Genomic DNA, 11,074 nt, shown 5'->3' with positions numbered 1-11,074 from the left:
GGAGGTGCGGGGGAGGGGTGGCATTTCCCAAGGCCTGTGGATTTCTTCAGATTCTTCTGTATGTTCCAGTGTTCTTAGAGATGAGGGCCTTCCTTTTCTCTGGGCATAGGGAAGATCTCTCTCACATAAGAGTCTATGACTTGTTTCAGGGAAAGTCAGAAAATTCCCCCTAGGTTTTGTGACCTGCCTCAGGACACAAGGTCAGAGTGACCTTCCTGCCTCTGAGGTTTTCTCAGATGACAAGGTACCAAGCTTTGGGGTGGCATGTCCTGAATGCCATCACTACCAAAAGACTTTTTCTCCTCTCTCCTCCCTCTTCCTCTTTCATCTCCTCCTCCTCTTCTTCTTTTTGTTTTGGGGGTGGGGGGTGGTGATTAAGGGGCATGGTGGTGCTGACGATTGAACCCAGGCCTTTGCAAATGCTAAGCACATACTCTACTACGGAGCTACATCCCTAGCCCCTCCTTTCTTCTTCAGTCTCCCTGTTTTTAAAAATAAATAACTTGCTATATATACTATCCCTTTAGAAAATCTTACCTTAGTTTTTCTTCAGAAAACTTTCAAGGATCTTTTTTCTGCTCTTTGCTGCCATCTATTATTAAATTCAACCTCCTGAAAGCTTAAACTTTATTCCTTTGTCAAAGGATTTTTTTTTCCTTCTTCATCTGACAAGGTTAATCTGCTAATTTGAAATCGCTTTTAAATATATAACTGTTTTTATTTTCGTAAAAAATCATCAACATAGGAAACATGTCCCTTCTTCTTGTCAAAAGGACTCATATCTTTTGGTTTATGGAAAAATCAATATACCTGACCAGTACTTGAGTCAATTTTATTTTCGTGCTACAAACTGTTTTATAAGTTAGGCTACAGGGCTGGATTTGATGGATACTTCTGCATTCAGAAATCCTGGGACCCTTTCCACGGCTCTGAGTCTGGGTTCCCACCCTTTGAGAGGGAGGATAGTGTCCTTAGACCCAGGATAGTGGCTGGGGCGGTTGATGGTGGTGGATCCTTTGGTCCAGGATCTTCTAACAGCTGATGTCCTCCAGAGCTCAGTGGGAGGAGCCCAGCCTGGGCCTATGTGGGCAGCTCACGACATTGGCACAGATTCCTCAGCCTGACTCTCTCCAGGACTGTAGTTTCATCATGGTTTCTCTGGCTTGTCTTTGGTCATAGCAAAAAGACTGTCCTGGTGTTCATGAGGCTGATGGGATGGATGGAAGGTTTGTATGAGGTCGTGGTAAAGCTGATGTACAGAGCGCTTAAGCTGTAACAGGCGGTGGTAAAACCAGGATTTCCTGCACTTTCCTCCCTGGCCACTTGTCACATGGGCTCCCTCAGCTTCTTCTAGCAGCCCAGTTTTGGGCACTGTGAGTACTCAGCACTATTGGTGATGAAGTATTTAAAGAGAATCTAATGAGCTGGGCATGGTGGCACATGCCTGTAATCCCAGTGACTCGGGAGGCTGACAGGAGGATTACCAGTTCAAAGCCAGCCTCAGTAATGGCAGGGCCCTAAGCAACTCAGTGAGACCCTGTCTCTAAATAAAATACAAAATAGGGCTGGGGATGTGGCTCGGTGGTCGAGTGCCCCTGAGTTCAATGCTCGGTACAAGATAAAAAATAAAATAAAGAGAAACTAACGAATAACTAGCACTGTGAAACATGCAAGAGGAATGCAAGTTACGTTCCTATTTTCCAACCAAGGATTTATACTTAGTTTTCAGGCATCTATGAATGTTACTTAGCAACTGCTAATTTTTAAACAGGGATAATATGTCCTGAAGTAACATAAATATTAGGATTTAACTTTGATTTTTCAGTTTTTGAAGCCAAATCTATTAATTTATTATGCTGATAATATTTACATCTGACTTAGTTTAGAAAGAAATGAGTAATGACAATACAATGAGGTGAAGTTTCAAAAACCAATGTAGATACAACTGATTTACGTACAGTAATCAAGTTATAGAAGCATATCTTCCATGGAGTGAGTTCAGATTCCAGCATGGTGAAGCAGCACTTTGAGCTCCTGAGGGCTTCAATGTCAAGGCTACACAAAAGGAACCAATCTATGAGGCCTGCCAGGAAGAGGGTCTTTTGGGGGAGATCCATCCCACCTTCTTTCTGAAGCAGTTGATCAAGTGAACAAACAGGAGGTAGGCAGTAGCGAAAATACTAAGTGTACATGTCTATTTTGAGGGTCTTGACACATGACAGCATTGATAAAAACCAGTTCTTCCCTAAGATGCCTCTTGTAGGTAGAATTGATCTCACAGGCTGGAGTCTGAGCACTGAGTTAAGAGTCAGACAACTTCTATGGGCAAGTCACTCACTTGTGTTCCTGAACCAAATTAGTGGTTCTTAATTCTTTTTTTTAAGGTGGTAGATGAGGGGTTCAAGACTATGAATATCTGGGACAAGATACAGATATCTATCTTAGAAAATGCTCTTAACATAACACATTGTACATAATGTCAAGAGCTTCCCATCCATTTTGATGGCCCTCTAAGGACCTAAGAGTTCTTCCTGCTCCAGAACCCTATGGAAGGTGATAAATTTCATAACATCTCATTTTATTAAAACATATAAGCCATCAAAAGAGTAATTATTCAGCTGAAAAAATATTGCTATTCAAAATGTTGTTTAGTTTTCGAAAATGTTTTGTTATATGAAACGCAAGCTGTTCGAGGATATGTTTTAAAATATAATAGGCAAAGCAACATGTAAAATATGAGTAATGTATCCTCCTGTGTTAAAATTATGGAAACAAACTGGAAGGATTGGTAAGGTTCAAGGATATGTTAGTTTTCTATTACTACATAACAAATTACCTCAAACTTAATGCTTCAAAAAAAACATATTTGTTTTAAAAACTGATCTCACAATTTCTGAGAGTCAACAACTCAGCAGTAGCTTATCGGGTAATTTTGGCTCAGGGTCTCTGATGAGATTTTAGTCAAGATGTTGCATAGGGCTGCAGTCATCTAAAGGCTTGATTGGCACTTGAGCATTCATTTCCAGGATGACTCACTTCTGTGCTTGTTGTTGGGAGAACTCAGTTCCTCACTGGCTGTTGGTAGGAAGCCTCAGTTCTGGCCACATGGGCCTCTCCAGAAGGCTGCCTGAGTACCTTCACCACATAGAATATGGCTTTTCTCAGATCAGGGGATCCATGGGAGAGACAGGGAGCCCAAAGAGGAATTTGGAATGCCTTTTATAACCTAGGCTTAGAAATAACATACCCCTGGTTCTTCCATATGCTTCTATTCACCACAAGTGAGTCACTAAGTCCAACTCATACTCAATGAGAATTTAAATTCTACCATTTAAAGGGAAGAGAATCAAATAATTTGTGGATATATTTTTAAACTACCACAAAGGATCTCTAGAATGTCAAGTCTTCTTTCTATTGATGATAAAAATCACCTTCAGTTAAATGAAGTAACTTATCCAAAGTGACAGAAAATAAATGACAAAGGCTAAATTATTATTGAAGTTGCCTGACTTCTAAGTTATTAAGTTTTTAAAAGAACTGACATGAATCTGGATACTGAAGTTTGATTCTTGATGCAAAGGAAAGATACAAACAAATAAACAAAAAGGTAAAATTAAATGCTGCTTCTCACCAGAAAAGACTGATAAATTTGTCCACATGAAAAAAAAAATTGAAAATTTGGAAAGAATAGGTATTTTTTAAAGTTTCATTGTTTATCTATTACACTTTATTATGCAGTCCATAAAAAGGCCCCAACAAAATGCAATTGTATGGAATGTAGACATCTCTTACCAAATCAATGGTGGTAAATTTCTTGGCCAAACTTCAAAGCCTATTTAATCAATTTGACTATTTCCTTTGAGGAGAAAGAAACTTTTATTTCTCATTTTCCCTACTTGTGTTAGTTAGTACAAATGGAGAAAGTCCTTGGTCGATAAAGAAAAGAAACAGAGACTGTGTTAAATGCACTGAAGTTGTCCTCTGAGTCCTGGTCCGTCTCAGGCAAGAGGAAGACTTCTTGGTCTTCATCATGGTTCCACTCATAAGAATGTGAGGAACATAAAAACCTGTAATGTCCAAACACTGACCTTCCAGAATGGAGACAGAACAAAGAATATCAGGTTCCCAAGAACTTCTAAGCTTTCCCCTAGAGGGAACAGAACTTTAAAGATTGGGTGGAAGTTGAAAAGACTGAGGGGCCATGGAGAAGGAGCTATTCAAGATGGACTCTATATCTACTGAAAGGAAACTTAAATTACAAAGGAAGAGAAATGTTTGGTAATTTTGGAATCTTTGGGTTTTTCTGATCAGTTATCAACAAGGTTATTTTTTTCTTATAAGAGCTGGACCTGAGCTCTTCTAGATGCAATGTGGGCAGAATTGAAGCTAAACTTAACTGATCAGACTTCAGACTCTACCACCATGCATTTGGTGCTAAAATCAAAGCACCTAGAATTTGCAGGACAGAATACTAGGAGAGAACTAGAGAGAGAGAGAAAACCCTGGAGATCTGTGGAGGATCTCCTCAAGTATTCAGCAGACTATTGATTGGCACAGGAGGGAACTACCAAATCTGAGGAAAGAACCATTAGTAAGGATTACAGGGAATTGTGCCTAATGCTCACACAGGGCTGGCAATAGTGCCTATTCTACCAGCCAGTTTAGTTAACCTCATAATTCACAGGACAATGCGGAAAGTACTCAGGAGGGTTTTGCTTTAATAATGAGAAAATATTAGAACATAGCTCTGCTTTCACCTAACAAATCTAAAAAGCAAGAAAAAAACGAATAATATTATTTCCACGTAATTTAATTGCATCCCAGAATAAAGCACAAAGATATTTGTAAGGATACAAAAAAGATAAAATTGGCAATATTTGGCATCAAATCAAGATTCCTGACCTGCAAGAAAACATGACCCATTGTGAGAAGAAAAATCAACCAATTGAAATGGATCCAGAAGAGACACAGGTATTAAAATTTATAGATAAGGACATTAATATAGCTATTTTAACTATATTCCAAATATTTAAAAAGTTAAATAAACAGAAGGTATAAAAAAATCTAAAAAGAACTTTCAGAAATAAAAATTACATGGTGTCTGAGATGAAAAATATACATAACAGAATCAGCAACAGATGAGGGATTTCAGAAACAAGGATTTGTGAACTTGAAGACATGACAACAGAAAAAATTACAAAAAATAAAATAGAAAAATAATTTAAAAAATAAAAACAGCATTGGTGAACAGTAGGGCAATTTCAAGTGGCCTTAATACATGTAACTGGAGTCCTTAGAGGGGAGGAAGAATAAAGGGAGTAGAAAAAAAATATTCAAAGAATTAGTGACTAAAACGTTTCCAAATTTGATGAAAACTGTAAACAACAGATTCAAAAAGTTCCAACCACAAAAAAGTTAAAGATAACCACACCAAAGGGAATTAATCCAAATTTCTTAAAACCTGTGATAAAAAGCTGGTATGCAATGTAATCCCAGCGACTCAGGAGGCTGAGACAGGAGGATCATAAGTTCAAAGCCAGCCTCAGCAACTTAGTGAGGCCCTAAGCAACTTAGTGAGACCCTGTCTCAAAATAAAATATAAAAAGGGACTAGGGATGTGGCTTGGTGGTTAAGTACCCCTGGTACCAAACAAACAAACAACAAACAACAACAAGAAACATTGATAAAGAGAAAACCTTGAAGACAACTAAGGGGGTATGGGAATAAGTTACATTAAAGAGAAGCAAAGATAAATATGATAGCAGATTTCTCAATAGAAACAAAGTAAGTGGGAAGACAATAGAATAAAATCTTTAATCTACTAAAAGAAGTAAATTCTACACCCAGTGAAAATACCTTTCAAAGACAAAGGCAAAATAAAGACTTCCAGATACACAAAAACTGGATTTTTCACCAGAAGACTCATACCAAAAGAAATGTTCAAGGAAGTCTTTCACACAGAAGGAAAATAACACAAGGTGGTAATAGGTATTTCTAAGAAGGAATGAAGGATGCTTTCTGGGAACTGGTTAGTAAATATTTAATTTTTTTTTCTTTTTTGCAGTTCTAGTGATTGAATCTGGGGGTACTCTACCTCTGAGCTACATCTCCAGACCTTTTTATTTTTTATTTTATTTTGAGACAGTGTCTTTCCAAGTTGCCCAAGCTGGCCTGGAACTTGCCATCCTCTTCCTCAGCTTCCCAAGTAGCTCAGATTATAGATGTGCCACTGCATCAGCCAAAATGTTTTTGTTGTTGTTGTTGTTGTTACTTAAATATCTTCAAGATACACTTGACTGAACAAAAATAACAGCAGTTGATTATGGGGTTTATAATTCATAGAGAAATGAAATGTACCACAATAGCAGAAAGATCAGGAGAAAATTAATTGAAATGAACTATTTTAAGATTCTTAACTATAGCTAAAGGGGTGTAATATCATTTGAAGGTAGGCTAGGAGAAGTAAAAGACGTATACTATAAATCATAATGCAACTCCTAAAATAACAAAACAAAGCACTATTCCTATGTCAATGAAGGTCAATAAAGGGAAAATGAAATAGAAAATCCTCAAAAAATCTTAAAGGAGGAAAAGATCACATGAAACCAATAAAAAACAAATAGTAAATTAATAGATTAAACTTAGCCATATGAATAACAATGTTAAATGTAAACGGTTAAAACACCTCCAATTTAAAGACAGAAAATTTCAGATTACATGAAAGAGTAAAACATTGATATGATGCTGCCAAAAAAAAAAGGAACAAAGATACAAATAATTTAAAAGTAAAAGATATATACTATGCCAACACTAGTCAGATGAAAACCGGACTGCCTGTGTCAACACAAGGCAAACGTAGATTTCACTATCAATTAACAGAAGTTTCTTTACACACACACACACACACACACACACACACACCTTATCTGTTCTCTGGAAAACACTGATTAATACAGCTCTGGTCCCTTTTGCAGTCATTTAGACACCAAATGGAGACAGAGACAACCTTGGTGATGAAGCTCTTAAAATACCACTGAGAGTTCACAGGCAAGTCCTGTGAAAACCAGGGGATGGCATAAGGTTGTTTTGGGTAACTTCCTCCCGCCCCTAACATTTCTTCTCCCTTGGTTCCCCACAGATGTTTTACCTACTTGGGGTCTAGGAACCTTAATCCCTCCACATGCTTGTAAATATGTCTTCCTTGTCCAGTTTCAAAACTATATCTGAGCATTCTCACGAGGCTTTCTGCCCAAGAAACGAGCTGGCCCCTCCAAGAAACACTTAAATCTGGAAGGGAACTTAGAATCGTTGATTTAAAAAAAATATATGTATACACACACACACACACACACCCCTACATACATATATACATATATACACACATATATATGTTTGTTTATTTCTTTGAACAGAGGAGAAAGAGAGAAAACTGGCTCAAGTCTAGAATTTTGTAAATGGAAGATAAGAGGTTCACCCAGTCTTCCAGCTCTAAGGCCAGGCTCCTCTGGGCTCCTCACCCCTGGGCTCTTGCTGTCCACCCAGCACGGCACATGTAGTATTCCTGCGGGACTTTGATGTGGCACCCCTTCTCGCCTCATTGGAACTTGCAATTGTCTATAGGGATCTGGAATCTTAGGCTTTGGGCTTAGGAGTGTTGATTTCCTATATGTGAGCACCAGCTGTCACGATCTTCTTGACCATGTGTGATGGACCCAACCAACATTCTGCTCCGACTGGGGCATCTGTAGGCATGTTTTTCAGTGGAAAGCCACATGCTCCGTCTTTAGCACACACTCTGGGTGATCACATTCTAGTGCTGTTCATCCTCTTTGAGCTGTTTTGCAACTCTTTCTAAACACAAGTTAAGTGGTAGAAAAATAAATTCTGTCCAGCCTGGTGATGATTTTAATTGACTTCTTCCCCACTGTGGAAAACCAGTTTTGTCTTCATATACTATGCATCTCAACATTCCTTTGTTTCATATAAGCTGTAGCTGTGCTGTTTTGATTTTTCCTTTGAACTGATTATAACATCTGCCTGGTTCTCTCATATCACATGAATAAATTATTTTAATGTATACCACATAAATCTTTATTCTGTTTCCCAGTCATGATTTTTATCTTCTTCTGCGCTTTTTTTTTTTTTTCTTTTTGGTACTAGGGGAGAACCTTACTGGGGTTTTGGTACTAGGGGAGAACCCTACTGAGCCTACATCCTCAGCCTTTTTTATTGAGTCAGGGTTTCTCTAAGTTGCTCAGGCTGGCCTCAAACGTGGTAGTCTTCAGACTCCCAAGTTGCTGGGATCACAGGTATGTGCCACCATGTCTGGCTTCTGCACGTTATCTTTTAACAAAAGAAAGAAAGAAGTACAAATATCCAGGCCAGAGGAGCATGCATACACACTGGAGGCAGAAGTCTTCATACCAGGGTAGACCTGATCCTATTGAGCAGTTCTAAAGGGCCTGCTGGGCTCAGAAATAGGGCCCCTTTTCTACTTACAACTTTTGAAGAGAAAATACTATTAATGGAATATATTCATGTTGAACTTAGAAAGTCAAACCATTTTCCAGTGAGATAACTTCACCACTAGAGTCTGAGATTGCTCTCTGTTCATGAGAGTCTAAGGAATTATCAGACTTACTGACTGCCAGAAAGGCAAGATGTAAAATGATAGAGTAGTCCCTTGGTATCCACTGGACCCTCATTGATATCAAACTCCACAGATACTTAAGTTCCTTATTTAAAATGGTGTAGTATTTGCATATAACTTACATACATCTTTCCATATACTTTAAATTAACTCTACATTACTTATAATACCTAGTGCAAAATAAATATCATATAAATAATTATTGTATAAATATTGTATTGTAGGGAATCATGACAAATAAAAAGTCTGTGCATATTCAGTATCACTGCAGTTTTGTTTTTTAAATTTTCATCCAAGTTTGGTTAAATCCTTGGATGCAGAGTCCATGGATTCAGAGGCTGACTACTGAATTATGGTTTTAATTTGCATTTCCTTAATTACTGGTGAGGCTGGGCTTTTTGTTCTCAATTGCATTCTCTGACAATGAACAATACACACACAAAAAATTAATTTCTCTACTTTTTCCTAATGATTATTTTTACTTCTGAAGGGAAAGAAAGAAGAATTACTCATTTTAAATAAAAAAATTAACATGGGTGAGCACTGACTTTTTAGAACCCCTCTCACTTTTAAATTGCATCTCTCACCTTGATCCATCCTTCTGCATCTGCATTTTACATAGTTTGGGAAAGATTTGTATCTTTTTAAAATGCTTTTGAAATTCTAACCCACAATGAAGGAGCTCGGCTTGGATTTCATACCTCCAATTTGAGTGCATATAAAACATCTGTACCTCTAAATGAAGATTCGCACAGGCCTAGTTAAGAATTTTTTTCCAAGGATTGTTATATAGACTGAAACATTTTTATTTTCATATTTCTAAAATCTTTAAACAAACATCTTCTTTCAGGATAGATTATACATTCTGGGTAGTTTTAGAGCTTGAGTATAACCATGTTGTCCCCACTGACTACTTTCTATATTAAACTGGCTTTTCACCTCCATTCATTTGTTCTTTAAATAAAAGTTTATACTCTGGCTTAGTCGTTGTTTTTATCCCATAGGTTTGTGTGTTGGAGGCTTTAACCCTAAGTTGGTGTTTTGGGAGGTGTGGAAACTTTAAGTGGGGTAAATTGGCAAGAGTGCCTTGGATCTTCCTAGGATCACTACCCTTGGAAGGGAGTACTGGTCTCCTGAAGTGAGTTCTTAGAAGAGTGAGTTGTTATGAAAGTCCAAAACTGACCCCTGAGTCTCTCTCTGGCTTCCTATTTCAGGAGATGAGCTCTTTCTCACATATAAGCTCCTGCCATTGTCCAACTGCCAGGAAATGACCCATCCAAAGAGAACACTCACCAGAGTTGAGCCAGTGCCATGCCCTGCCCTTGAACTTCCAAAGCTGTGAACTAAGTGGACTTTTTTCTTCATTCGTGCCTCAAGTATTTTGCTATAGTAATGAAAAAGCTGACTAATGCAATGTAGGACCTACTAATGTACCAAGCACGAGCAGAAGTGCTACATGACATGAATGAGTAATGTAGACAATTTCCCTGTCCTCATGAAGCTTATATACTAGTGGGGGAGACAAACACTAAACAAAAATATGAAGGACATCATTTTAGGTAGGAGTAAGTGCTGTGAAGAATAACAAATTGAGGTGGAAAAACTCAATGAGTATATTTTGTGGTATTCTGACAGGCAGCCATAAGCAACCAGGACAGTAAGGGAATACAAGTCATGCCATCTGTGGAGCTGCTGAAGGAGCTCTTCAACAGTTATGTGCACACCACCTGCATCAGATTCACCTGGAGGCTTCACGGAAGATGAGGATTCCTAAGCCAAACAGGATTCTTTTGACATAGAATCAGAGTCTCTGGGGTTGACCTCAAGAATCTATAATTTAATAAGCTCATATGGAGATTCAACTCTAGTTTGAGAACTTCTGACTTAGGGGAACATGATAATTGACTGCCATCAAGTGGAGAAGGGAGATGATCTGTTCAGTAAAGCCCAGAGGAAAGAACTGGGATGGAAGTTTAGAAGCTTCTGCAGGATGATTTTGTTCGGGTGTAGGGAGGACATGTGGTGATCAGACATCTATAAACATGGAATGGGCTGTCTTGGAGGTCAAGGAGTAAATTCAATGGGAAGTTCATAAGATTAAGAACATTACCAAAGGATTTCTAGGTATTTTAGTAAGGCAATTGGACCTGATGACCTTTTGAGATTCCTTCTAACAAAGACATGTGTTGACTTCTTCCTGGGCTCAAAGAATTGCTTCTGTGATTTTAAAACTGATGTTTATCATTGATGCAATATTATTATGGTAACAAATCTTGAGTTACTGCTTTATATTTGAACAATAAATTGAAAGATTCCTAGTTTCCCTAGATAGTCTGTTAGGGGCTCTTAGAAGCTCACCTACGGTCTCTCTTTCACAGGATAGTCTCAACATCCACCTAGAATCCTGGTTCTCAGCCTAGTCTC

General features: G+C 38.1%; 1 protein-coding gene across 1 annotated transcript in view; it reads right to left on the bottom strand.

Annotated features, from left to right (window-relative positions):
* Positions 1-11,074, bottom strand: part of Myo3b (myosin IIIB) — a 425,075-nt gene that overhangs the window by 158,667 nt on the left and 255,334 nt on the right. The gene's annotated exons all lie outside the window — the stretch shown is intronic.

Source organism: Marmota marmota, unplaced genomic scaffold (assembly GCF_001458135.2).
Source record: "Marmota marmota marmota unplaced genomic scaffold, marMar, whole genome shotgun sequence".
Lineage (NCBI taxonomy): Eukaryota > Metazoa > Chordata > Mammalia > Rodentia > Sciuridae > Marmota > Marmota marmota.
This window is presented reverse-complemented; position numbering and strand designations above follow the sequence as displayed.